The following is a 27,109-nucleotide window of genomic DNA, read 5'->3' as shown; positions in this document are numbered from 1 at the left end:
ACTTATACCTGTTCGGTACGCATCAGTTGTGATCAATATAAACTTATACCTGTTCGGTACGCATCAGTTGCGATCAAGATAAACTTATACCCGATCGATACGCATCAGTTGTGATCAAGATAAACTTATACTTGATAGCTAGGCCTACGCATCGGTTGCGCCCAAGATAAAATTACACCTGACCGAAACGCATCAGTTGCGATCAAGATAAACTTATACCTGATTGGAACGCATCAGTTGCGATCAAGATAAACTTATACCTGTTCGGTACGCATCAGTTGTGATCAAGATAAACTTATACTTGTTCGGAACGCATCAGTTGTGATCAAGATAAACTTATACTTGATAGCTAGGCCTACGCATCGGTTGCGCCCAAGATAAAATTACACCTGACCGAAACGCATCAGTTGCGATCAAGATAAACTTATACCTGATTGGAACGCATCAGTTGTGATCAAGATAAACTTATACTTGTTCGGTACGCATCAGTTGTGATCAAGATAAACTTATACCCGATCGATACGCATCAGTTGTGATCAAGATAAACTTATACTTGATAGCTAGGCCTACGCATCGGTTGCGCCCAAGATAAAATTACACCTGACCGAAACGCATCAGTTGCGATCAAGATAAACTTATACCTGTTCGGTACGCATCAGTTGTGATCAAGATAAACTTATACTTGTTCGGAACGCATCAGTTGCGATCAAGATAAACTTATACCTGTTCGGTACGCATCAGTTGCGATCAAGATAAACTTATACCTGTTCGGTACGCATCAGTTGCGATCAAGATAAACTTATACCTGTTCGGTACGCATCAGTTGCGATCAAGATAAACTTATACCTGTTCGGTACGCATCAGTTGCGATCAAGATAAACTTATACCTGTTCGGTACGCATCAGTTGTGCCCGGTGGTCAGTTTCCGCATGACAACATCTTCTTTCCCATTTCACAGACTCATGGTGCAGTTTGATATCAATGAATATGATTAAAACGATGTTTAAAGTGATGGTACCAGTAACTTGCTACTACTCGTCAAAGTGTTTAAAATAATTGTACTAGTCGAAGTGTTATTGGAACATAATTGATCTTTATGTTTATAACTAACGCTTTTGAGAAAATGTGGTGTAATAATACTTTTCGCGTCTTTGTTTCCGTTGTTCATCCTTTGGATTGACTCGATTGCATTTTCTGTCATTCGATTGAATGCTTGTGTTCGTTTGTATTTGAATGACAGCGTCTACAGAATTGTAAATACAGTTTAACTTTGTTATAACGACATCGGTTTCAGCGAGAACTCATCCATAACGTCATGTTTTCTGCGGTACGGACACTTCCCTCATAAGAAATGTGTTTTTCAGCCTTGCTTAATATGACAAACGTATATGACGTCATTTTCAACCTCAGTCTGGAATAAGGTTTTCTAAGAACCAAAGTATTTAAAGAAATATTTTGGTGAAATCTGGCAACCTGGCAAATTCTTTCCTGTTCCCTTTTGTCATGGCTCTCGGGAATGCAGGCAGATTTCCCACCCCATTGTAACCCGCCCGAATTCTTGCGGTTTTAATGGTATCTGCATGCGGTCAGTTTCGAGTGGAAGTTTCCTCCAAAATGCACACATTTTAACGTTGGAAGAAAAAGTGATCCACCAAACTGAGAATTTAAAAAAGCTGACATGTTTCGTGAGTTTGCTACGAAAACGTGAACGGAGCGACGTGGAGGAAGCCTCCTTAAGTGGCTTAAGCAACAAAGAATGTACAATGTACCCATTAGTTGACCTCTCGTTATGGTGAAAGCAGAAGAATTTGCGAAAAAATTAAAGGATGAATAATTTGTGTGCAGTAGTGGATAGAATGACAGATTCAAGCGGCGTTACAACTAGTTTCGGCAATGTGGGCGGTCAAGCGTATAGTGTGAATGCCGAAACAACCCAAGAATGGCTTACTACCGTGTGGCCTAATGTGCGCGAAGGATATACCGATTGTGACTGGCATCTTTAATAAAGACGAGACTGGCATTTTCTTTAGACGGACACCGGACAAAAGTCTGAAATTCAAAGGTGAACAATGTGTTTGTGGCAAGTTATCTAAAGAGCGAATCACAGTTCTGGTTTGTGCTAATGCAGATGGAACTGAGAAGAGAAAACTGTTCGTGACTGGCAAATCAACAAATCCTTGGAGCTTTAAGCATGTAAAAAATTCTGCCGGTACACTACAGTGCTAATGAAAATTCCTGGACGACTTCAGAATTGTTGAAGCTGAAATAGGGCGTTGGAATCGAGGGCTTGGAATTCAGAAAAGGAAGATCCTGATTCTTGTTGACAACTGTCCATCGCACCCTGTAATCTCAGATCTGGAGAATATTAAGCTTGTTTTTCTTCCCGCAAATACGACAAGCAAATTGCAGCCCATGGATCAAGGGGTAATTAGGATTCTGAAATGCCACTATCGTAAGCTGATATTGTTGAAAATGATAGTATGCATCGAGAAAAAGCGGGATTATTCTATTACACTGATATATGCGATCAGATGTATTATAACAGCATGGAAACGGGTTACTACCAAAACTATCAAGAACTATTTCCACCATACCGGAATCTCAGCAACAGAAGAAATACATGCCGCCGAAACTGAAGATACGTTCGATGACACTGCCGTTATCTGAATTTCTGAGAGAAACCAACTGCGATAATTATGCTCAATCAGTGTGACTATGAAACGTATGCAAGTATAGACGATGGCCTACTTACAACCGAAGTGCAAATTGAAGGCGAAACTGTAATTGAAGAGAAGAATAACGGCGACATTGACCATGAAATGGAGGAAGGAGATGATGAAGAAGAAGAGGAAGGAGAATAAATTACCATACTGCCTGTCCCTACAGTGAGTGATTAGAAATGCGAACATGTTCATGAAGCCACGGGGGTGGAGGTAATGACATTATTAATTAAATAATGAACATCGAACGTAATTCAGGAATTGTTTATTGGCAAGTAGGAGACAACAGAGTAAAATGACTGATCGCTTCACTCCTAAGTAAAGAAGTTCGATGAGTATTGGACAAACTGTTTTAATACAGAATACTGTATTTATAATTGTACGTGTATTTTATTTTGTTCATTGTATGCTTAAAGATGAATACATAAATCTAAAAACAAGCCTAATTCAGTTGTTTCAGTAATGTATTTTTCATATTCCACCTCACTAGACTGAAATACGAATCTCGTTACTACGACACTCGTTTATAACGACATAATTTTTCAGGTCCCTTGGATGTCGTTGTAACCGATTTCTGCTGTATAAGCATATGCACTGTCAAAATTAAGCGAGAAAGTTCTATGAAGCGCCTCACTTGCATTTATAGTTCTTGCAGAAGTAATTGTATTTGAAGCTCAAATCTCTAGAGGAAGTCATGCATCAGTTGCTATACAGTTTGTAACGAAATAATTGGCAAAGGTTTCAGACTTTTGGATCGAGTTAATGAATGGGCGAGACCAGGTAGATAGGTTTAATCGTTTTTGGTATATACGGATGTCAAACCGATTACTTATTTTCATTGCTACTTGAGAGAGAGAGAGAAAGAGAGAGAGAGATGGGGAAAATTGTGTCAAGACGATATTTTTGCTAACAAGAATTTTCTTTCAGGCTATAATAGTAGCCTTCTAGCGAATGAAGCGTGAGCATAGTATATTTCTTTGAAACCCGTTTATGCACACAGACAAGTGCCATATCCATTTCTGTTATAAAACTGCTTTCCACAGACCCGGTTCCTTGCCTGAATGGTCAGCGTCGAGGCCTTTGGTTCAGAGGGTTACGAGTTCGGTTTCTCGCCGGCTCGGGAAATTTAATTGCATCTGGTTAATTCCCCTGGCATAGAGACTAAGTGGTTATGTTTGTCTCAATACAGAGCTGTTCATAGAGACGCAACAAACCCCACTTCCAACCGCTACAGAAACATGCAATACTGAATACATCCCTCCACATATAATTGGCATTAGAAAGTGTGTCTGACCATAAAACAGAGCTTAATCCACATGTGCGACTAAGTTAGCACCAGTGACCCCACCAAGGTGTAAGTAAAGCCTCGAAAGGAGAAGTTTCAGTAATGGTAATAAGGGGATCACAACACTGCGTGGAGTAGTTCTTCAGGCTGTTAACAACTGCTGAGAAAACGGTACCAAGATTACTTTTAAGTGAACTATACTATTTATTCCACGCAGCATTACAATTGTTCATATGGCAAATACAGGGTGCAGTTATGTTCAAAGACGGACAAGTAACTTTCGACAAAAGTAAATTATATTCAGACGGATTCAGTTTATCAATAGTGCCTGTCCTATGAGTAAATCATAAGATAGACGGCTGAGACCACACACTAGGCATGGGCCACAATATGAGGACAGAAAGTTCTTCTTCACACATATGTGGAATAAAGTAACTGAACTCTGATAATTTCAAGTCTTCGTATGTAGTACCCCATGGTCAAAATTGTCTCTTGTTTTGGCCAGGACTCTCTGTTAGTAATACCGTGCGCCATTAAATCAGTGCTCTGTTACCCTTGTGAAATTTAAGATACATCTTAATTACCACTTCTTTCTATTACACTAGTACATCTCAGAAATTGATTAAGGATGTGTGATAGTGGTGGTGGTGATTCTTGTTTCAAGAAGAAGTGCGGTAAGCGGCGAAAAAACGACACTAAAATGATTGTTCATCTGTTGTCCACGTTTCCCTAGCAATAAAGTATTTATTTATTGTATGTAGTAGTTTAACATATTGTGAATTAACTTTTGTAAGTGGTGGTGGTGGTGATTATTGTTTTAAGAGGAAGTACAACTAGGCAACCATCCTCTATATAACACTAATCAGAGGGAAAATATGGAAGGGGTCCGACACTTCGAAAAATGAAGATATCGGCCAAAGGAAGACAAGGGCCACGAAGGGCGTGAAAATGAAGGACTCCCTAGCCCTCGCAAACCTAATAGCATCGGGGTCGGAAAAGAACAAGCGTTGACCAAGAGAGGTCGGATAGGATAGATGAAAGTGAAGAGCCTGGCACAAGTAAGTGGAAACAATGCCAGGACTCAGCTAAGGCCCCGTGGTCGCCAACCCACGCTCCAAAGTTCAGAGCCCCTGGGGCCCCTTTTAGTCGCCTCTTACGACAGGCAGGGGATACCGTGGGTGTTATTCTACCGCCCCCACCCACAGGGGGATTAACTTTTGTAAATACAATTTGCTTTACGTCGCACCGACACAGATAGGTCTATGGCGACCATGGGACACGAAAGGGTTAGGAGTTGGAAGGAAGGGACTGTGGCCTTAATTAAGGTACAGCCACAGCACTTGCCTGGTGTGAAAATGGAAAACCACAGAAAAACATCCTCAGGACTACCGACTTTAAATCATTCGTCTGAGGATCTTCTTCTTTCTTATGATGACGATGCTGATTGTTGTTTAAAGGGGCCTAACATCTAGATCATCGCCCTTCTCCTCTTCAACTTTCTCCTCATACATGTGGTTCTTCCTCAGACGTAGAAAGATCGTACCTAGTTCGAAATCTCTTCGATTGCCCTTGGGAATCACGTGGTAGATAATGTATTGATATTCCAATTCAGTCGGCTATCATTTAAGAGTGCCTATATTCGAGAGGTCAAAACCAATTGGCACGTTAAAGAATTCATTCTCAATGGGGAATATATCAGCATTGCACCCCAAATTCTCTTAAAACTGATAGCAGTTGAAGGGAAGTAAAACACGTTATATTGTATTGGTGAGGAGTTCTGTAAAATACTTAATAGCTTGTGTCTATATAGTGAAGACCTAAAAAATTGGAAGATATTTATCTAATTTCGTATTTTCTAGAATAATTTAAAAGGAAGATATTCCGAAATTTCGGAGGATCTGGCAACACGCCTGGAGTGCGGGGTCGGAGTGGTATTTTTCATTTCCACGCCTTTGGATTTCTTTCACGTAAAAACTACTTAACGGACAGTGCTCAAATTTGACAAGTATAGATCTGAAACCTTTGGTTAACATATAGGCTACTTACTATACAAAGTATCTGAAGAGGGTCCCCGTATGGTAATAAAGTGTGAAGCAAGTCATAGGGAAATGCACGCCTGGGACCCATAAAAGTGAATACGCAACTAAATGGTAAGACCCATTAAATAATGGAGTCACCGAGTGCGCTTAAAATTCAATTTCCTAGAAGAAGAAGTCTAAGAACTTCCTCCGTAATTCTTAGAAACTCGGATTTTTTATTTTGTATAAATTGGAATGGGATGATTACTACATTATCTATGTCCTGAGTGATTGTCAAGCAACGCCCAAGCAAAACTACTGGACATAAAGAAATGAAATTTTGGAGATATATTTCTATTACAGTGTAGGTGCTCACTAAAGAAGGGTTTCAAACATTTACACTCCTTAAAGGAATGAAAAGGGGGTAAACCGTAAAAGCGAAAATATTCATTCCTCCGAGAATGTTCTCCAAACAAAGTTGAAATCACTCAATAATCGCTTCTTTACGTATTAGATGTTACATCAGACAAGTTTAGAAAAAATAATCAGCCTCTAAGTGTTAAATGGGGTTTAATACCCGAAAAATAAATCATTTCTTTGAAGCCATTTGACATACGCCGTTGAAATTTCACATGATTGTTCCTCCTATATGTCTTAGATTTTAAATAAGAATGGCCTTAAAACAATACCCCTCTAAAGGGTTTGTATGAGGTGGGGGGTGAGGCCTGACGACATAAATATTAAGTTCTCTCAAACCGTTTGATATTGTTTGTCCAAACCGTTTGATATTGTTTGTCCAAACCGTTTGACATTGTTTGTCCAACCCTTGTCCCGTTCCTCTACGGGGTCGGGTATGAGGTGAGATGAAACTGTCGTGGCGGGTTTTTATGACCGGATCAGAGGAGTTAATGAGATGAAATGGATGACGTGATATATGATAGTATGAAGGAGGAGGGTGAAGCCTGGTGCCGGCACATAGCCTACTCCTGTCGAACAGCACCTATGGGTCTGCCAAGGCTTAACGTCTCCATCCCACGGACGAATCACCTCACTCCATATGAGCACTGCGGAGAGGTTTCGAAATTTAATCCAGGCTTTTGGCACGCAATCTAGTGATTAGAAATAGTATACCACCACCTCCCCTACCCTGCCGGCCAACATTCTGATGGTGAAATTTTTTTCGACCAACGGACTCGAACCGGGTAACCACGGTGTCAGACGTTGACGTACGAACTGAGGGTGTATTTTACATGATCAGCTGACAGTGGACTCTCCAAAATTTAAAACTCTGAAAGATAACTTTCAGTTTAGACTTCAACGCCTTAATTTTCATGGCAACCGGGCGGGCTCTCTCAAACCGCTTGACATACAAGCTTGAAGTTTTACATGATGGTTGTCCTATAAAATATCAAAATGTTTCTACCCTAAGCGATTCAGATAGTGGTTGACTCTGAAAAACACAATATTCATTCTTTCAGTACGCACGAACTTAAAATTTTGACTTGAAGGTTGGTCTTCTTTGTCATACATGTTAAATAATAAATATTTAATTCCTCCATTATTGTTCGACGCACAAAGTCAAATTTCACAGGGTGGTCGCTCCTACGACCTAGATGTTAAATAAGATAGGGTTTTAAAGCATTCCAATGTTACTGTATGGGGTTCAAATGAGTGTTAGATCTGAAATTAAATAATAATTCCCCCAGAACCATTTGACGTACGAACTGAGGGTGTATTTTACATGATCAGCTGACAGTGGACTCTCCAAAATTTAAAACTCTGAAAGATAACTTTCAGTTTAAAGACCGTAGCAAAGCACGGGTATCTTGCTACTGTAAATACCAGCGCCATCCTTAGTAATCAAGAGGAGAATAACACTAGCCAGATAGGCGTTTCATATCAAGAAAACATTTTTGACTAGTAGGGACATAGATTTTGAGGTCAGGAAATATTTTGCAGAATGCGAATCTTGGACAATTAACAATCAAGATCGCATACGAATACAGGCATTTGAAATGAGGGTCTGGAGAAGAATGTTGAAGATTGGATAGGTGGAAAAGGAAACCAATGAACATGTCCGTCTGTAATTCAAGGGAATAGAAAACTGCTCCTAACTGTGCTTGTACATAGCCTGTGCCATAATACGCTCGTGACTAACTTAATTGAAGGAAAAATCATGGGGAAGAGAGGACGTAAGGGACCGAGGGTAAAATACCTCCAAGATCTGATGCAACATTTTCAGTATACTACCTAATCAAGAAATGATACGTGAATTTGAGGAGAGGAACTTATAGTTGCATCAACAACACTTTAGGGGGCTGACTGACATCCTGGGTAATAATTTGAGTTATCATGGAGGACTGAACCATTAACGTACCACCTCAAACAAGCTTGGACTGTAGTGACTATAGCAATCAGTTACTTTTCTCTGGCTGTAATAATCCTCAAAAGAATTACACCAACTTTCTAACAAGGAAATCGAGCTCTAGCGGTACTACACAAGAACACCGCCTTATTTCCAGCAGCAGAGCATGAAGGTAGTACTTTTGAAATACGATATTACTTTCTCGAGGAAGACATTAATGTTTATACCGAGGAAAATACACGCTGTGACAGAAAAAATGTGATCCCGGTTGTCCATTTCAATGAGCAGTGGAGGGTGGCAAGAGTTTTCAGACGCGTGGGGACGATGCTAACTTTCAACTCTCACAGTTATTGTTTCAGAGCGCAATTTTGATGCAGGAGTTCGTGATAACAGTCGTAACATTCTATTACCAACCTCTATGCACGATGAGGATGATCTTTATAAAGAATGTAAGAAGGTTAGAAAAACCTTTACAGCAAATCATCTCCGAAAAATAGTTTGCCTTTAATGAGTTTTTTTTTTTTTTTGCTATTTGTTTTACGTCGCACCGACACACATAGGTCTTTGGCGACGATGGGATAGGAAAGGCCTAGGAAGTGGAAGGAAGCGGCCGTGGCCTTAATTAAGGTACAGCCCCGGCATTTGCCTGGTGTGAAAGTGGGAAACCACGGAAAACCATCTTCAGGGCTGTCGACAGTGGGGCTCGAACCCACTATCTCCTGATTACTGGATACTGGCCGCACTTAAGCGACTGCAGCTATCGAGCTCGGTAAATGAGTTTTTAAGTACCGGTACCGTAGCCTATATTTTATATTTGAACCTGAATCGTCCCAGTGTTATAACCACCCCTCCACTAAGGTCATGCATGTAAGGTCTACCTTTATGATCACTGACAAAGAAGAGTTTGTGGATCACTAAACGTTTGGAAAAATGTGCAATTCTGACGTTCACCTTGAATGCTTGATTGGTCTTTATAGGATAGAGACGCGAGATGATGATGATGATGATAATGATGATGATGATGATTATTATTATTATTATTATTATTATTATTATTATTATTATTATTATTATTATTATCATCTACATAAAAATTATGAAAACTAAAGTCAGTCAGTCTGGCCATTCTATCCGGTCGATTTCCTTCATTCTTTTTTTAGTTGAAAGGTATTCATGCACAGATTTGTCATCAGGTACTATAAATCACTTAACTTCCGTCTTCCTCAAATTATTTGATTTTTCAATTTTTTTTGTCTCTTTGAAGCAATCATATCTTTGGTTCTAATTGAGGTACGGGGTTCGTTTTGACCTAAGACCACTCAGTGCATCAAGCTCTTTCATTTCAACTCTTAACTATTCAAATTGGTTGAATATGAGGAAACTTATGAGTACACATTCAATTTGACATCTCATTTCTTCAACATTTTTTCTCATTGAAGCAATCATATCTTTCGTTCGAATTGAGGTACACAGTTCGTTTTGGTCTAAAAATCACTCAGTGGATCAAGCGCTTTCTTTTGAGGCAATAACTCCTTAACTTGGTAGATTATGAGAACAGTTATGAGTACATTTGTCTCCATGTCGAAGATCTTTGAAGGACTTTGTAACAGTTCGGTGCGTAGTGTTGTTCCAAGGAACGTTTAATTCAATTTCTTTGTGTGGTGTATTTTCAAGTGTTTTGTTGACATAATATTACATTCTATTACCACAGCAGATCATGTGCTTTATTTCATTAACTCGAGACTTTGCAAATACATCCGTGAGGATAGTAACGAACAACACCATACTTTGTACACTGCGGGCGGAGCCAGCGGGAAACTGCTAATTATTATTATTATTATTATTATTATTATTATTATTATTAATACGTTACTCTCCAGGGTTGGTTTTTCCCTCTGACTCAGCGAGGGATCCCACCTCTACCGCCTCAAGGGCAGTGTCCTGGAGCGTGAGACTTTGGGTCGTGGGGATACAACTGCGGAGGAGGGCCAGTACCTCACCCAGACGGCCTCGCCTGCTATTATGAACGAGAACCTGAAGAAGGAAGAGAGAAGGAAGCGGCCGTGCCCTTAAGTTAGGAACCATCCCAGCATTTGCCTGGAGGAGAAGTGGGAAACCACGGAAAACCGCTTTGAGGATGACTGAGGTGGGAATCGAACCCACCTCTACTTAGTTGACTTTCCGAGGCCGAGTGGACCCAGTTCCAGTCCTCGTACCATACTTTTCAAATTTCGTGGCAGAGCCAGGAATCGAACCCGTTCCTCCGGTATTTTCTTTACAAGTTGCTTTACGTCGCACCGACACAGGCATGTCTTATGGCGACGATGGGAGAGGAAAGGGCTAGGAGTGGGAAGGAAGCAGCCGTGGCCTTAATTAAGGTACAGCCTGGTGTGAAAATGGGAAGCCGCGGAAAACCATCTTCAGGCCTGGCGACAGTGGGATTCGAACCCGCTATCTCCCGGATGCAAGCTCACAGCTGCGCGCTCCTAACCGCACGGCCAACTCGCCCAGTGTTGTTTGAAGCAAAGTCCTTCCAGCTCTCTTTCCGGCACGTACACAGTTCGAAAGTACTCTTTTATCCAGGAAGCAGATACTATTTCCACAATGTCTAGCTCAAGGATAACATTCTCAACACAATGCTACTCTCTAAATGGAACACCCCCTTCCTTCTGGACTGCACATACAAGTATGATTCATGGTAACGATAGCCATCGTTGTTTGTAATGAGTAACACGACACTATTAGTGTTAAATGACCTCCTCGAGCTGTCTCTAATGAATAAATAAATACTCACGTCAGTTACCTTAAACGTCGCTGTAAAGGAGACAGATAAGAATAGGGCAGCTGCATCTGTGCTCCGCAATAAGAAAGCATCCACACGTTTGTTTCATTCGGGAGGCGTGATTAGTTCAGTAGCTTAGCCGCTGGCTCCTCACCCAGAAGGCTTTAGTTCGATCCCCGGTCGACCTTCGGTTGAGATTTTCATCTCAAAAATCGCGTGGCGTCAGGAAGAGCATCCGGTCTTAGACCTACGGCTAAAACCAAAATGAGTTTGAATGGCTCAGACGACTCCAGAAATAACCTGAAGAAATGCTTACATATTTGTGTGTCGCTTCATTGCTATGCGTAGAGTACTTTTTACATCAATTTTTAAAAGACAAACCTACTTGTAGCCCACACGAGATTCACTCCAAACTAATGCACCGTTCTTTTTACAAAATCAATTTCCTGTCCACATCTTTTCTATTTACAGAGTACATACAGTAGAAGAACCCCTGCTGCTTGTATTCGAATTTAGTTCGACCAGTTAACTCGCGTCGTGCCCTATACTAGACTTAACTAAAGTTGGCGTCTGACAGGTAAGGTTGGAGGGAGGAGCACTGCACGTGCCATTTCACGATGTTGCCACATTCCAGCATTCCTTTCTACATGCTCTTACCCCTCGCTTCCGGCTCACTTGTTCCCTCCTTCATTCTGACCGCTGTGATCTGTTGTAGACTACCTGGCCAGGCGGTGTCGTCCCAGTTGCGATCACTCTTATACAAACAATCAGGTTCTTATCAGTGACAGTGAGAGGTTTGGCAACTCCCGGAAAGGCGAGCTGCCCTGAACTTTTATCTCCATGGCAACCGCAGTCGCCCCACCCTCGTTTCCATGGCAACCACACAGCCACTCCCTTTATCCCGCCTCGGCAGGCAGTAAACGGACCTTCCTCTAAGAAATGTCACAGGCCAACTCTTATTATTAGCAGTATAGTAGCATTCGTTCAAGATGGTCGCCGTGCTCGATATCCGCCAAAAACAACGTGCTGTTATGAGAATTAGACCGTGGGAAACATTCCCAAGAGGTTGAAACTGGTCAATCGCAGTACAGTGTCACTGGGCACAGAGACTCTTCTTCTTTTCTTCTACCGCTTTTCCCACATCTGTGGGGGTGGGGGTGGGTGTGACCCTGTTTTACGACCGAATGCCCTTCCTGACGCCAACCCTATATGAAGAGATATAATCATTATTGCGAGTTTCTGTGGTGGTTGCCAGTGTGACGTATTATCTGAGTATGAAGAGGAAAGTGTCGGAACAAACACAAAAACCCAGTCTCCGAGGTAGAAGAATTAATCAACCTCGATTAAAATCCCCGAACCGGCAGGGAATCAAACCCATGACCCTCTGAACCGAAGGTCTCAATGCTGGCCATTCAATCAAAGACTCGTACGCTGGGAAGAGAGACAGTCGGGCAATAATAATTAAAGCAAAAAATCAAGATTCTCCTCGCGGTGGTAGATCGCACACCGCTTAAACGACGCGTTAACAACATGGTTATGGTTAACAAAGGTGTAACTGTGCGCGAAATCTTATAGCTACTGGGTAGCAAATGGTTGCAGATTGCCGAAAAACAGCAGTATTTTTGTTTCGGGTTGGTTCCCAGTATCCTGTCTAGAAAGCTAAGAATAACGACCTAGAGGATTCGTCTGCCGACCACACGACACCTGGTAATCTGCAGGACTTCGGGCTGAGCACCGGTCGCTTGATGGGCCATAGCCCTTCAAGACTGTTGCGCCATGGGGTTTGGTTTTTGGTTTTGGTTCCGAGGATGTTGACAGCCGCCCGTAAGGAAACAATGAAGACTGTGTTAAGCGAACTCTCAGCTTTATGCGAGAATAGTGACAGGAAATGAAACATGGTTGCACTATTTTAAACGGCAGACGAAGAGGCATCATAAAAAGTAAAAACAAAGGGAAAGTGATGGTTATCGTTTTCTGTGGACTTGTGGACTTCACCATTGAAGGAACCACTATTCTTTCCGATGCTTATGTGGCAACTCTATAAATAAATTTCACGCTCGACTGAACCGTTTTCGACCATATCTACAATAGCAGGATGTTTTGCTGTTCCATAAGAACGCTCAATCATCCGTTAGTCAGAAAACCAATAACTCTAGCCAATGAAATGAAATGAAATGGCGTATAGCTTTTAGTGCCAGGAGTGTCCGAGGACATGTTCGGCTCGCCAGGTACAGGTCTTTTAATTTGACTCCCGTAGGCGACCTGCGCGTCGTGATGCGGATGAAATGATGATGAAGACGACACATACACCCAGCCCCTGTGCCAGCAAAATTAACCGATTATGGTTAAAATTCCCGACCCTGCCGGGAATCGAACCTGGGACCCCTGTGACCAATGGCCAGCACGCTAACCATTTAGCCATGGAGCCGGACAGTCTAGCCAATAATTTGGATGAACAACATTGCCACCCACCTAACAACTCCGATTACCATCTCTTTGGGAGAATTTTGTTAACGAAAATTGCTTAAATCAGGACTTGTAATATCAGTGGAATAATAATAATAATAATAATAATAATAATAATAATAATTTGCAGAAGAATATGAGGAAAGAAATAACTAAATGATCATGACACTTGATAAATAAGCCTTCAACCTGTTCATTGCAGATAAACTTAGTAGCCATCAGCTGATTATAAAGAGGTTTATTAATAATAATGTTATTGGCTTTACGTCCCATTAATTACTTTTATGGTTTTCGAAGACGCCGACGTGCCGAAATTTTTTCCCGCAGGAGTTCTTTTACGTACCAGCAAATCTATCAACACGAGGCGGACATATTTGAGCACCTTCAAATACCACTGGACTGAGCCAGCATCGAACCTGCCATGTTGGGGTCAGAAGGCTAGCGCCTCAACCGTCTGAGTCACTCAGCCCGGCGATGTTTATTAATAACTAGGTGTAGGCCTATTACCCGGCACTGCCCCGGTACTTAATTGAATTTTTAATTTTAGGATTTGCATTACTTGTCCATTACGTGTGAAGCGATTTTTTGTAGATTTTTATTATTTTGACGTTGATTTACCTTTTATGAGCTATTTTGTGGATTAATAGTTATTCTTACGTGTTTAGGTATTAGTTCTATATTATTTTGCTTCGCGTTAAATAAACGTTGGCCTTGTGGGAGCCCGAATTGTCTGGGGAAGTAACTGATGATTTCAAGTCATCATCATCATCATGTTTACCCTCCAGGTTCGGCTTTTCCCTCGGACTCAGCAAGGGATCCCACCTCTACCGCCTCAAGGGCAGTGTCCTGGAGCTTCAGACTCTTGGTCGGGGGATACAACTGGGGAGTATGACCAGTACCTCGCCCAGGCGGCCTCACCTGCTATGCTGAACAGGTGCCTTGTAGGGGGATGGGAAGATGGAAGGGATAGGCAAGGATGAGGGAAGGAAGCGGCCGTGGCCTTAAGTTAGGTACCATCCCGGCATTCGCCTGGAGGAGAAGTGGGAAACGACGGAAAACCACTTCCAGGAAGGCTGTGGTGGGAATCGAACCCACCTCTATTCAGTTGACCTCCCGAGGCTGAGTGAACCCCGTTCCAGCCCTCGTACTACTTTTCAAATTTCGTGGCAGAGCCGGGAATCGAACCCGGACCTCCGGGGGTGGCAGCTAATCACGCTAACCACTACACCACAGAGGCGGACTTAGGTTTTAGTTCTATATTATTTTGCTTCGCGTTAAATAAACTTTGGCCTTGTGGGAGCCCGAATTGTCTGGGGAAGTAACTGATGAGTTCAAATAAATCATAAAAATAAGCGATCGCGTCGCACCATAAAAAAATGATGTAGCCTACACGATTCCATCTATCGTTGGGACTGTCACCAATCAGTCTAAGGACCCGGAAAACTGTTGATTCAACACTAATCTCGATCAGTTTCGACATTTTCTTTTTCACCCCTTCTCACTCTCATGTCGACGGAGGCTGGAGTTATACGGCATCACAATTCATCACAGATAATTACGGATTCCACACTAACGTTGGTCGATTTCGATTGTTTTTACATGTCAACCCCTCCCCAGGAGTGCTAGGAGTGTCATATCCCCACAGTATTCAATTTTAGGATTTGTATTACCTGTCTGAAGTGAGTTTTTGTAGACTTCTTTGTTGTCAAGTTGTTTGACATTTTACGAACTCTTTTGTAGATTTGGAATTTTTCTTCTTCTTCTTAATCTGCTTACCCTCCAGGGTTGGTTTTCCCTCGAACTCAGCGAGGGATCCCACCTCTACCGCCTCAAGGGCAGTGTCCTGGAGCTTGAGACTTTGGGTCGGGGGATACAACTGGGGAGGATGACCAGTACCTCGCCCAGGCGGCCTCACCTGCTATGCTGAACAGGGGTCTTGTGAGGGGATGGGAAGACTGGAAGGGATAGACAAGAAAGAGGGAAGGAAGCGGCCGTGGCCTTAAGTTAGGTACCATCCCGGCATTTGCCTGGAGAAGTGGGAAACCACGGAAAACCACTTCCAGGATGGCTGAGGTGAGAATCGAACCCACCTCTACTCAGTTGACCTCTCGAGGCCGAGTGGACCACGTTCGAGCCCTTGTACCAGTTTTCACATTTCCTGACAGAGCCGGGAATCGAACCCGGGCCTCCGGGGGTGGCAGCTAATCACACTAACCACTACATCACAGAAGCGGTCCTTAATTTTAAGTTTTATTTTGAGATAATTTAGTATCGCGTTAAACTTTGTCCTTGTAGCAGCGTAGATTGTCTGGGAAGAAGCTGACCCTTTCCAATAGATAACAGAAATAAGTTATATGACTATATATTTACGCATCACGGTACACATATGAGGTACATGATTCCAACTGTCATTGGGACTATCGACAATCAGCCTAGCGACCGAGAAAACTGAAGATTCAACACGTATCTCAGTCAGTTTGGAGATGTTCTTTTTCGCCCCTTCTCAATTCCCATGCTAATGGAGGCTGAACTTGGACTTAAACGGCCACCCCGGAAACGATGGATTCTACACTGTATCTTTTATATTATTATTATTATTATTATTATTATTATTATTATTATTTTCACCCCGTTTTCACCTCCGCCTCTAGGGGTGCTAGGAGTGTTTTACCTCTACAGTATTTTTTCCTGACAGAAAGTCATATGTGAACCAAGTTTGAATGAGAGCTATGCTGGAACATACACACTCACATCCATAATCTTCGTAATTTTTGACACTTTCTTTTACATCCATTCTCACTCCCTTTGCAGATGGGGGCTGAAATTTGACTTCAAGGACATTCAGAGTGTCACAATTCATCTCAGCGACCCCGAAAACTATGGATTCTACAATAATATTGGACGTTTTCTATTATTTTTCCACCCTCGCTTCTAGGGGTGCTAGTACTTTTTCCAGATAGTAAGTCATATGTGTTCCAAGTTTGGTTGAGAGCTATACAGGAACATACACACATTAATCCATAATCTCGGTTATTTTGGGCGTTCTTTTTCAGGCCTTCTCAAGCCCCCATTCCGATTGAGGTTGAACTTTGACTTAAGCGGCATCCATAGCGTCACAGCCCATCTCAGCAACCCCAAGAACTTTGGATACCACACAAATATCGGTCATTTTTGATTATTTTTACATTTCATCCCCTACCCGAGGGGTGCTAGGGGTCTCTGACCCCCACAGTATTTTTTCCAGATAGAAGGTCATATTTGTACCAAGTTTGGTTGAGAGCTATGCTGGAACATACATTAATCCATAATCTCGGTTATTTTGGACATTTTCTTTCTCATCCTTTCTCACTCCCCCCCCCCCCCCCCCCTCACCCATCTACACACCATGTCGATTATTATTGAAATTTGTGTTTGACAGCCTGGAACATTTCTAAGTTACATTTTGCTCTTCCATATTTACAAATGGTTTTAACTGACAAAATTTGTACCGCAGCAGTTCTTTGATGAGTTGCGAGCCAACAGCCTGTAGCTGTCACATTATACACCAATAGCGAGAGTTATGACTGTTCACACTACCATTAAGATGAAACCATAACTTTTACATACGGAAATACGGTGTTGCAATGATAACTGTCTCACCATGTTAACAGCTGAGATTTAGACTGGCGTCTGATGCTTGCCAGGTCGATCACGTGCAGGCTGCTTCCAAGGTCAAGAACTATGCGCGCCCCTCCCGTACTACGGCTTACGTCTCGGAGAGTAAAAACGCCGCTTCGACAGTCTTAATTTATATGAGAGACCCCGTATATCTTGTGCTTCTCCTCAGTGACGCCTAAGTTATTTACGACAGCTAATGGTGGAACTGTTGGGGATCCAACCACCCTTTAGGCTGAGGATTCATCATAAGTACCTACATATATACGTACATACATTACATACCATAATGTACGTTCGCAAGAAAACCTTTGACATATCGTAATGTTTCTCTTAATAATAAATAAATAAATAAATAAATAAATAAATAAATAAATAAACTTTAGTAGTCAGAAATCGACAAAATTTTACTTTTATTCAGACAAAATGTAGATAAATGCAGATTAATACGTAGACGTTGTATAAATGAATAAATAAATACGAAACTTTTGGATGTATTGTGATTTTATTCACTTTGTCTAAGTTGCTATGACTCCACGAATCTTCGAATAGTTTTAAATTGATTTAAACGCAGAACATGTGACCTTGTCCAAACTTTCGCTGTGTTCTGCAGTTTACGGGAGACCGGCTGTGGCCAATACCACCTCGCCTGCTTTATGCAATGACATGCAGTTCTAACGATTGGCTGATATCCGTCATGCATCCTAATGCACAAGAACAATTTTGCTCGCTGAGATCTACTACTTAGTGCGACATGGTAGAGTTAACACGATGACAAGAGGAAGACAGTTTATTCTATTATCGTTATGACAAAAGAACACGTCATGGTCACAAAGGAACTGGCATGGTTCACGAACAACTGTCAATCTATCAACCTCCTACGGCATGATGAGAACGACCCACACGAAGGTCGCTTGGTTGAATCAGCGATAGGTAGTTCGTCTGTGCTGATGGAAAACATACTCCCACATTTTGCTTTACCAGTGACCCCAAAATAGCAGGACTATTTTTTCTTTCTCAGAGTTATGAACCGAAAAGTTACTTATACAATTTAGCAATTACTGTACAGGTGTAAACTTATGGAGCCTTCGTGGCTCAGGCGGCAGCGCGCCAGCTTCTCACCGCTGGGTTCCGTGGTTCAAATACCGGTCACTCCATGTGAGATTTGTGCTGGACAAAGCGGAGGCGGGACAGCAACACTCTCCAATATCATTTCATTTCATTTCATTTCATCTGTCACCCATTCATCATTTCCCGAGAGGAGTGCGACAGGATTCGGCAGGCGACACAATTCCTATCCTCGCCGTTAGATGGGGGCTTCATTCATTCCATTCCCGACCCAGTCGAATGACTGGAAACAGGTTGTAAACTTGTAAATTCACAGCACAATGGAATCGGTGGATGCAGAGTGGGTCCTGACCGACTAGTGGCCACGGTTCGTCCGTGGTCCAACAGCTCTGCACTCCGACCGGCCAACGGAGTAAAGGAGGGGTGGTCACGGCTTTACCGTGGCTCTACGCCTCTGCATTCGGGAGACGGGACAGGGCTGGACCTGACGGCTGACTCCAATCGTCGGCTGTCCGGGGAATGGTTTTCCGCGGATTTCCATTCTACTGCACTAAGGCGAATGCCGGAACAGTTCCTAGTACAGGCCACGGCCGCCAACCCTATCATCTTCTCCGAGCATCTCCTTCAACGTAACACATCTCCCGGCCTGAGAGAAGGCGTTACCGTCTGAGAAGCTCGCCTCCCCCTTCAGGGGAGGAATGAAAACCCTTTTAGTAGTAGTAGAGCACAATTAATTCACCTTCCAGGGATTTTTCGTTTGAAATCCTTAGGAAAAAGAAATCGTGAAACATTTACTATCCCTGTGGTGCATTCTTTTTCTAAACTTATAATATATATTTATATGATATATTATTTGTAATGATTATTAATATGTTGTATAATTCAGAACCGAGCGGAGTGTTAACGCCTAACGGCTATGCAGGCAAGCATTCTGTATTCGGGAGATGAATAGGTTCGAACCCCACCGCTGTCTGTCCTGAGAATGACTTTCTGTGTTTCCCATTTTCATAATCACCATCACTCATTTCATCTCCATTAGCTACTCAACAGAGCTTGGCGTCAGGAGGGGCATCCGGCCATAAAACAAGCTACATAATTTCATCTCAGCTCAACCCCGACCCCGTATCAGGAAACGTGATTACGGGGTAGACATACATACCGGTACATATTTTATAATTTAGACCATAGTGACTTTGGTCAAATATCCTAAGTGTAACTATTGCTTGATTTTTCCTGTACATTCCAGAAATTTGCTAGAAAGTTACATAATTTCTAGCTGAGGGGAACATTTCAAGACCACAAACATATTATACAGGGTGGTCGGAAACAACGGGAATCGAGTATATCAGCGTTAGAGCGTTGGCCATACTGATAAGTAATTTGAAAAAATTACGTCGATATCTCGCGCCATTGTCATTTTATCAGCTGCTGAAGTTAGCCAATCAGATCGCTTCGCGGGCGAATTCAAATGGGCTTGATGAGGCATGTGGCTTGGTTGGGCTTGGGAGCCATACCGAGAAATGAGCATCAAACACTAACGCACTGCGGGTTTCAGCCATTGCCACCGTAGCATGTTTGCTTTGGGCTGAGCATATCAGCAGGGAGAATCCTTGTTCAAGTTCCACCCCTGGAGAAGTTTATTTCTTCTATTGGCGCTCTCAAGCCGGTAAGAACCCACGTGCAGATTTAATAACACCTGATGGTGACGTGCCAAGACTTTGATGGTTCAAGAGCATGCGACATTATATCTCTTTGGAGGAAGTATTATGTACATCACTATTATTTAGCGTATGGCATACAAATACGTTATTACAAATGAACAAAAATAACCAATGAACCAATCTACAAACAAATATCTAGATCTTGTATGTACTCAATACATTTTGGGGTTGCCATCAAGAAGTCTTCATATGGCCCTCCATATGCTCTGATACTGCATTCCTCCCTGATGTGTTTAATAGTTCGTTTTTTTTTTTTTTTGCTAGGGGCTTTACGTCGCACCGACACAAATAGGTCTTATGGCGACGATGGGATAGGAAAGGCCTAGGTGTTGGAAGGAAGTGGCCGTGGCCTTAATTAAGGTACAGCCCCAGCATTTGCCTGGTGTGAAAATGGGAAACCACGGAAAACCATTTTCAGAGCTGCCGATAGTGGGATTCGAACCTACTATCTCCCGGATACAAGCTCACAGCCGCGCGCCTCTACACGCACGGCCAACTCGCCCGGTGTGTTTAATAGTTTGTCGCGGTGCACCGCAGTCGCATAGCGGCGAGGAGGTTATGTCTCAAAACTCACGAGTTTCAAAACTCACGGGCTAAAATTAGTTACAAATAGTATCAAAACTCACGAATACAAACTGGTTGCTAAAGTAAACATTCTAACGAGTCTCAAAATTCACGACTCTGGACAGCAGGTGCTTGCGATGACCGCAGGAGGGATGAGGTGCGCGGTGACTCACGCTTCCCCTACGACAGGCAGGGTATACTGTGGAAGTTATTCTGCCATCCCGACCCAAAGGGGAAGAATAATGGCTGGTGAATTAAATAGACCGATGTGTATTATTATTATTATTATTATTATTATTATTATTATTATTATTATTATTATTATTATTAAAATATTTTGCTGTTGTCTTAAAAGAGATAATTTTTTACCTTTCACCGGGAGGTCTGGTGCAGGTCTTTAGAGCTGACGCCGTACAGGCGACCTGCACGTCTGTGAAGATGAGGCCTTACCTAAAATAAAGTATAATACTGAAGGCGGCACGAACACCCAGTCCCCGAGCCATATGAATTAAGTAAAGAAAGTTAAAATTTCTGACCCGACCAGAAACCGAACCCGGAACCCCCTTGACCCCATGGACCAAAGGCCAGCATGCTAACCATTTATGCATCCAGCCGGACGACACAAAATTAAAGTAGGTATAAAGTATTGCCCGCTGCAAGTTAAAAGAAACTGTCAGTTGATAGTACTGGGACTTAGTTCCATTATGCGGCCAGAAGGCGGCAATTACTTGAATGAGGAATTTCATTTAGAAATATTTAAGATCAAGACAGTTAATTCACTCATTTAGTTTCAATACTTGGAGATTCACTTGGAAAAAAAGCTTATTTCTATTTTTTGTAGGAGTTCATCTATTCGCTTATTTCAATAGATCATCTACCCGACACACTTAAACCGAAAAATATTATTCATAACGCATCCGATTATTCTGCGCGGATTAACTAAATTATATTTGAAACTCATTCGATTACTTAAATTGGTTATTCATTCGATTGTTTAAATAATCGATGGAGGTTATTCGATTATTAAGAGTATTCCATTATCCCGTCACTAATAGGGTGGACATTCATCCATTCAAAGAAGAACTCGCCTTGCTCGTGAGTTTTGAGACTGGCCCAGGTAGAGAAACCTGTTCTTACTAATCCTCTTCCTGGAATTCGTGAGTTTTGGGACTCGTGAGTTTTGAGACGACACGGGCGAGGAGAGCATTCGCCATTTAAAAAGTGAATCCCCACATCTTCCGTGTCCCGTCCTGAGTCGGTTGAGCATTGACCATACCCGGGACCTCAAGAATAAACTACATATTACCTGGGGCTAGAAACGTCATGGATTCCAATTCAGAGAGTCTGGTGAATATTTTGTGAGAACAATTGTCGTTCTAGTGTCATTATTAGAGTTTATATTTTGTAATATTTTTGAGGCTAGGATTGGTAACGAAGTGGCCGACCCTACAAGTCTCCTGAGTCTTTGGGCACTGTCCACCGTGGCCTATGCCATATCTCAAGGGCCCATTCATTACTGACATACGGCAGATCAAGACAATAATTGATAGGTGCTTACATAAACACGTGAACAGAAGAGTTGAACTATATTATTTACAATGCCACATGCTCTTGACCATCAAAGTCTTGGCACGTCACACGACATGTCACATTTAGGAAAGAACTCTCAAGAAATTAAGGGAAATTTACTAAACATTAGTAGATGTTCTGGCTCCGATCCAGGCTATTTCTTGGTAGCCCCGGGTTTCATTATGCTCGTTCTAAAGAGTTTACAACCACTTTAAGAATGAGTTTCACTCAGATTTTCAGTACAATTACGGGCCTATGTTAAAATGTAAAAAAGTGTGTCCCTGTATCCCTTGAACCTCTGTAGAAAGAGCTTCTAAATATTAATATATTTGGCATCTCTTGTAAGTTCACTATACATCTCCATGGCTAAGTGGTTAGAACGCTGGCCTTTGGTCCAAAGGGTCCTGGGTTTTTAACCTTCATTGGTTAACTCCTCTGAGCCCGCCTCGGGGTCAAGACATTGAAGTCTAAACAGCCTGTCACCGTGGTTAGCCGGTTCGAGTCCCGTTGGTGGAAAAAACTTTCACCATCAGAATGTTGGCCGGCAGGGCGCGGCCAGGACGCTCTGTTCTGAATTATACAACACAAAATATTAAATATAAATATAATATTTATAATATAATATAAAAGTGATATACATTTTCTAATCACTAGATTGCGTGCCACCGAGCTCGATAGCTGCAGTCGCTTAAGTGCGGCCAGTATCCAGTATTCGGGAGATAGTGGGCTCGAACCCCACTGTCGGCAGCCCTGAAGATGGTTTCCCGTGGTTTCCCATTTTCACACCAGGCAAATTCTGGGGCTGTACCTTAATTAAGGCCACGGCCGCTTCATTCCCACTCCTAGCCCTTTCCTGTCCCATCGTCGCCATTAGACCTATCTGTGTCGGCGCGACGTAAAGCAATTGCAAAAAAGTAAAGAAAAAAGAAAAGATTGCATGCCAAAAGCCTGGATTACATTCCAGACCTCTCCACAGTGATCATATGGAGTGAGGGCATATGACGCTGTTGATGGTGATTCGTCCGTCGGATGGCGACGTTAAGCCTTGAGCAGACCCCTTGGTGCTATTCGACAGGAGTAGGCTATGTGCCGGCACCGGGTTTTACCCTCTCCCTTCCTACTATATATGTCACGTCATTCACTTATTTAACTCCTCTGATGATGCTGACGTCAGGAAGGGCATCTGACTGTAAAAAACCACCACGTCAGATTCATCTCACCTCATACCCGACCCCGTGGAGAAACGGGACAAGCGTTGGACAAACAAACATTGGTCAATTCCTCTAGCTTAGAGACTGCGTTTTTGTTCCATCTTAAACATTAGATTTCATCCTAGATGCGCTGGTCACCCATGGATGTCAACTCGAAAGACCTGCATCCAGTCGTCTGTGGAGGCCACACGCCATTAATATTATTTCAATTCACTCAGCTAGGTTTGATTAATTTTTGATTTACTTTTGTGATTTCCGCTTACACACAGCCTTTTCTGAGAAGAAGTTAGAAGGAGTCTGCTATTAATTTAGTTCAGTAGCTTAGTTTAGCCAGTTCCACGGTCAAGGGTTAGCCTACCTCCTACCTGATGGCCCCGTGTTCGATTTCCGGCAATGTCAGGGATTTTTACCTAGATCTGAGGGCTGGTTCGAGGTACGCTTAGCCTACCTGAGAACAATTGAGGAGCTATTTGACGGTAATATAGTTTTTTCCTATTTGCTTTACGTCGCACCGAAACAGATAGGTCTTATGGCGACGTTGGAACAGGAAAGGCCTAGGAATGGGAAGGAAGCGGCCGTGGCCTTAATTAAGGTACAGTCCCAGCATTTGACTGGTGTGAAAATGGGAAACCACGGAAAACCATCTACAAGGCTGTCGACAGTGGGGTTCGAACCCACTATCTCGCGGATGTGAGCTCACAGCTTCGCGGCCCTAACCGCACGGTCAACTCTCCCGGTCGATAATATAGTGGCCCCGGTCAAGAATACCTAAAATAACGGTCGAGAGGATTCGCCGCGCTGACCACGCGTCATTTGGTAATGTGCAGGCCTTGGGGTTGAAGGTCCATCAGGGCTGTAGTGTCATAGGGTTAGCTTTCGTTTGTCTGAGCTTAGTACATTGTCTTAAAGCACGAATAAAAATTGTAATATTATCCATTCTGTAGTTCGCGAGATAAAAATACACAATACAAGGTATATCGAAATCCAATACTCACATTACTAGAAGAGACTAAAACATGTTTTTAATTAGGTAACCATAGATTGAAAATCAATAGTTGACGTACATTTTGAGGTGGGTGAGATTAAATTATTAAGTGTCAGTTTAATTGTTATCTTTACAGAAACTGTTCGAAAGTGCGCCCTCCTGCTTTAATACGCGCTCTGCAACGACGTGTCATTGCCTGTTGTACACGTTCAACCCCCCACCCCAGCATGTGCTGCATAGAGTTCGCAACTGTAAGCACCCGAGCGACGAGCTCTTCCTCGAATTCAATTGAAGTCTCATACACTCTCTCTTGCTCTGTTCTAAACGAACGGAAACCTACTGCGTCATGGCATGTTCAACAAAATATATAATATTGATGGTTTTGAAGAATGTGTTGCACCCATGGAATTAAAGGGTGCAGTATGTATGTCTCGCCATCTTTGTCCCGTTTCTCGATACGGGATGGGGATAAGGCGAGATGGAGTTTATGGCATGTTTTTACGGCTGGATGGCCTTCCTGACGCCAACCTCTGTTGAAAAGGTAATGAAGATGAAATGAATGGTGGCGAATGAAACAGGGTAAGGCGGTGGAAGAAATCAGCTGTGGCCTATGAACAGAAAACGTTCCGGGATTTGGCTGGAAGTGAAAGGATCGATCCTGCCAACTTGGGCTCAGAAAGTCAGCGCCTCAACCGTCTGAGCCACTCAGCTCGGCATACGGTATTTAAAACTTTGACTTACAATTATAGCTCCCTGTGTGGATCAGTGATAAAGTGTCGTCCTCTGAATCTCAAGATCACAGATTCAAACCCGGCACAGATACTCAGATTCTTAAAGTGCGGAATGGAAGTCTTTTCGACACTCTATGTCAGCGTGGCCTAACGCTGCACAGTTCAGCGTGTGTACTTGCAAGCACAGAAATGGTGTCCCGACGTAAACAATCAACACTGCCCCACTCCAGTACCAAAAAGGAGGGGAGAGAGTGAACGGGTAGTGCTGAAGGCACAGTGTGTGTATTGCTATACATCCACCTCTGTGCCCATTTCAATCACAACAGTCTTGTAGCGGGCTGTCTACCTGCAGCAATGCTTTTCTTTAATTTATAAATGCTATTTGTTCGGGGATGGGCTGCCTGGCCAAGGCAGTAAAGGCGTGCTCGGTTCACCCGGAAGGACGTGGGTTCGAATCCCCGTCAGGCAGTCGTAAAATTTAAGAAACGAGATTTCCACTTCCGGAGGTGCATATGGCCCTGAGGTTCACTCAGCCTACACCAAAAATGAGTACCAGGTTCATTCGTGGGGACAAAGGCGACCGGGCGTAGAGCTAACCACTCTACCCCAACACGTGCGGAGGTTACGAATAGTGGAAGCCTTTACCACCAATCCAAGGGCCTTCATGGTCTGTACGGAGATGACTTTGCTTTTATTTATTTGTTCGGGGCGTCAGCCTAGAAAGATCTTTTTCTCTTACTTGCACCATATGTTATGAGCCTGCGTGTAATTGGAAAAATGGCGGAAGTGTAAAGTGTTGAATGTGAGGAAAGGAACGTTAAGGACGACACAAACGCCCAGTCCACAGGACAGGGATATTAATCATTTACAATGAAAAACCCCTGACCCGGCCGGGAAGCGAACCCGGGACGCGTTGTCCCCTACACTGCGGGGCCGGACCATGCTTTGTTTATACCGGGGCACCATTTCTGTGCTCGCGTGTACAGTTACCGCACACTGACTTCGGACGCGTGAAGAGCTTAGAGAGAGAGAGAGGTGGCAAGGTGTGTTGTATTAGGGAACATAGCAGACACGGTTCAGGACGGCGGTTCGTTGCAAATGCTGTTGCAAACGCATTGCATTTTGGAAAGCACATTAAAAAAAAAGAAGTGGGACAAATTTGCAATCGTTCAACACGGACTGGGAATTGCAGTTCTTTTTCACGCCCGACGGAAACAATTCTAAGCGCTTATTTTGCCATCGGACTATCAGCGGACACTGGAAATTTACTGTCCAGCGTCACTATAACGTCCACAAAGAAGAATGTAATACAATAGCATTTTGTATGTGATACCTTGTTAAATAGAATGTTTTATTACAGGTTTACTCAAACAAGGACATATCGTACGGATTTGTATTTATTTATTTATTTATTTATTTATTTATTTATTTATTTATTTTATTTATTTATTGTATATGACGTATAAGCCACAATAAAATACTGTATTATAATAATACAATAATGAAATATTGTGCGGTGAGGAGTTTCGGGCTCAGAGAGTATGACTGCTACGACGTATGGCTGGGGGTGTCGTACTGTTGTTAATCGGTGGAGAGCGAGAGCAGTATTCCCCCACAGAATGGCTAGTCGAGTCGGTCACGCTGGGAGGAGCAGTTCCGAAGGGGTGGTAACCTTAATGTGCAAGCATGAGGCCAGCATATCAGTGCCCAAGGACGAGTTCGACAGCCGTACTGGAAGGACGTGTTCCTCCCGCTCGCTCTCTCTCTCCTTGCCAGGCGCTCTGTACTTTCCCAGTACTAGTCAGGCAGCTGTACTTGTTAGTACATTTTCGAAGGAGCATTGTCTGAGCTGTAGCACTTCTCAGTGCTCGCTCTTTCTTCTGTTTCAGGTTATTTTACAGGAGGACCAAGATGGAGAAGCCGACCCTACCAGTGAGACTGGTCGACTACGACTACCAGGGAGCCGTCGA

At 42.8% G+C, this 27,109-nt stretch overlaps 1 protein-coding gene across 1 annotated transcript in view; it reads right to left on the bottom strand.

Moving 5' to 3' along the window:
• Positions 1-27,109, bottom strand: part of ZnT77C (Zinc transporter 77C) — a 326,268-nt gene that overhangs the window by 95,138 nt on the left and 204,021 nt on the right. The window lies entirely within an intron of this gene.

Source organism: Anabrus simplex, chromosome 3, assembly GCF_040414725.1.
Source record: "Anabrus simplex isolate iqAnaSimp1 chromosome 3, ASM4041472v1, whole genome shotgun sequence".
NCBI classification, from domain to species: domain Eukaryota; kingdom Metazoa; phylum Arthropoda; class Insecta; order Orthoptera; family Tettigoniidae; genus Anabrus; species Anabrus simplex.
This window is presented reverse-complemented; position numbering and strand designations above follow the sequence as displayed.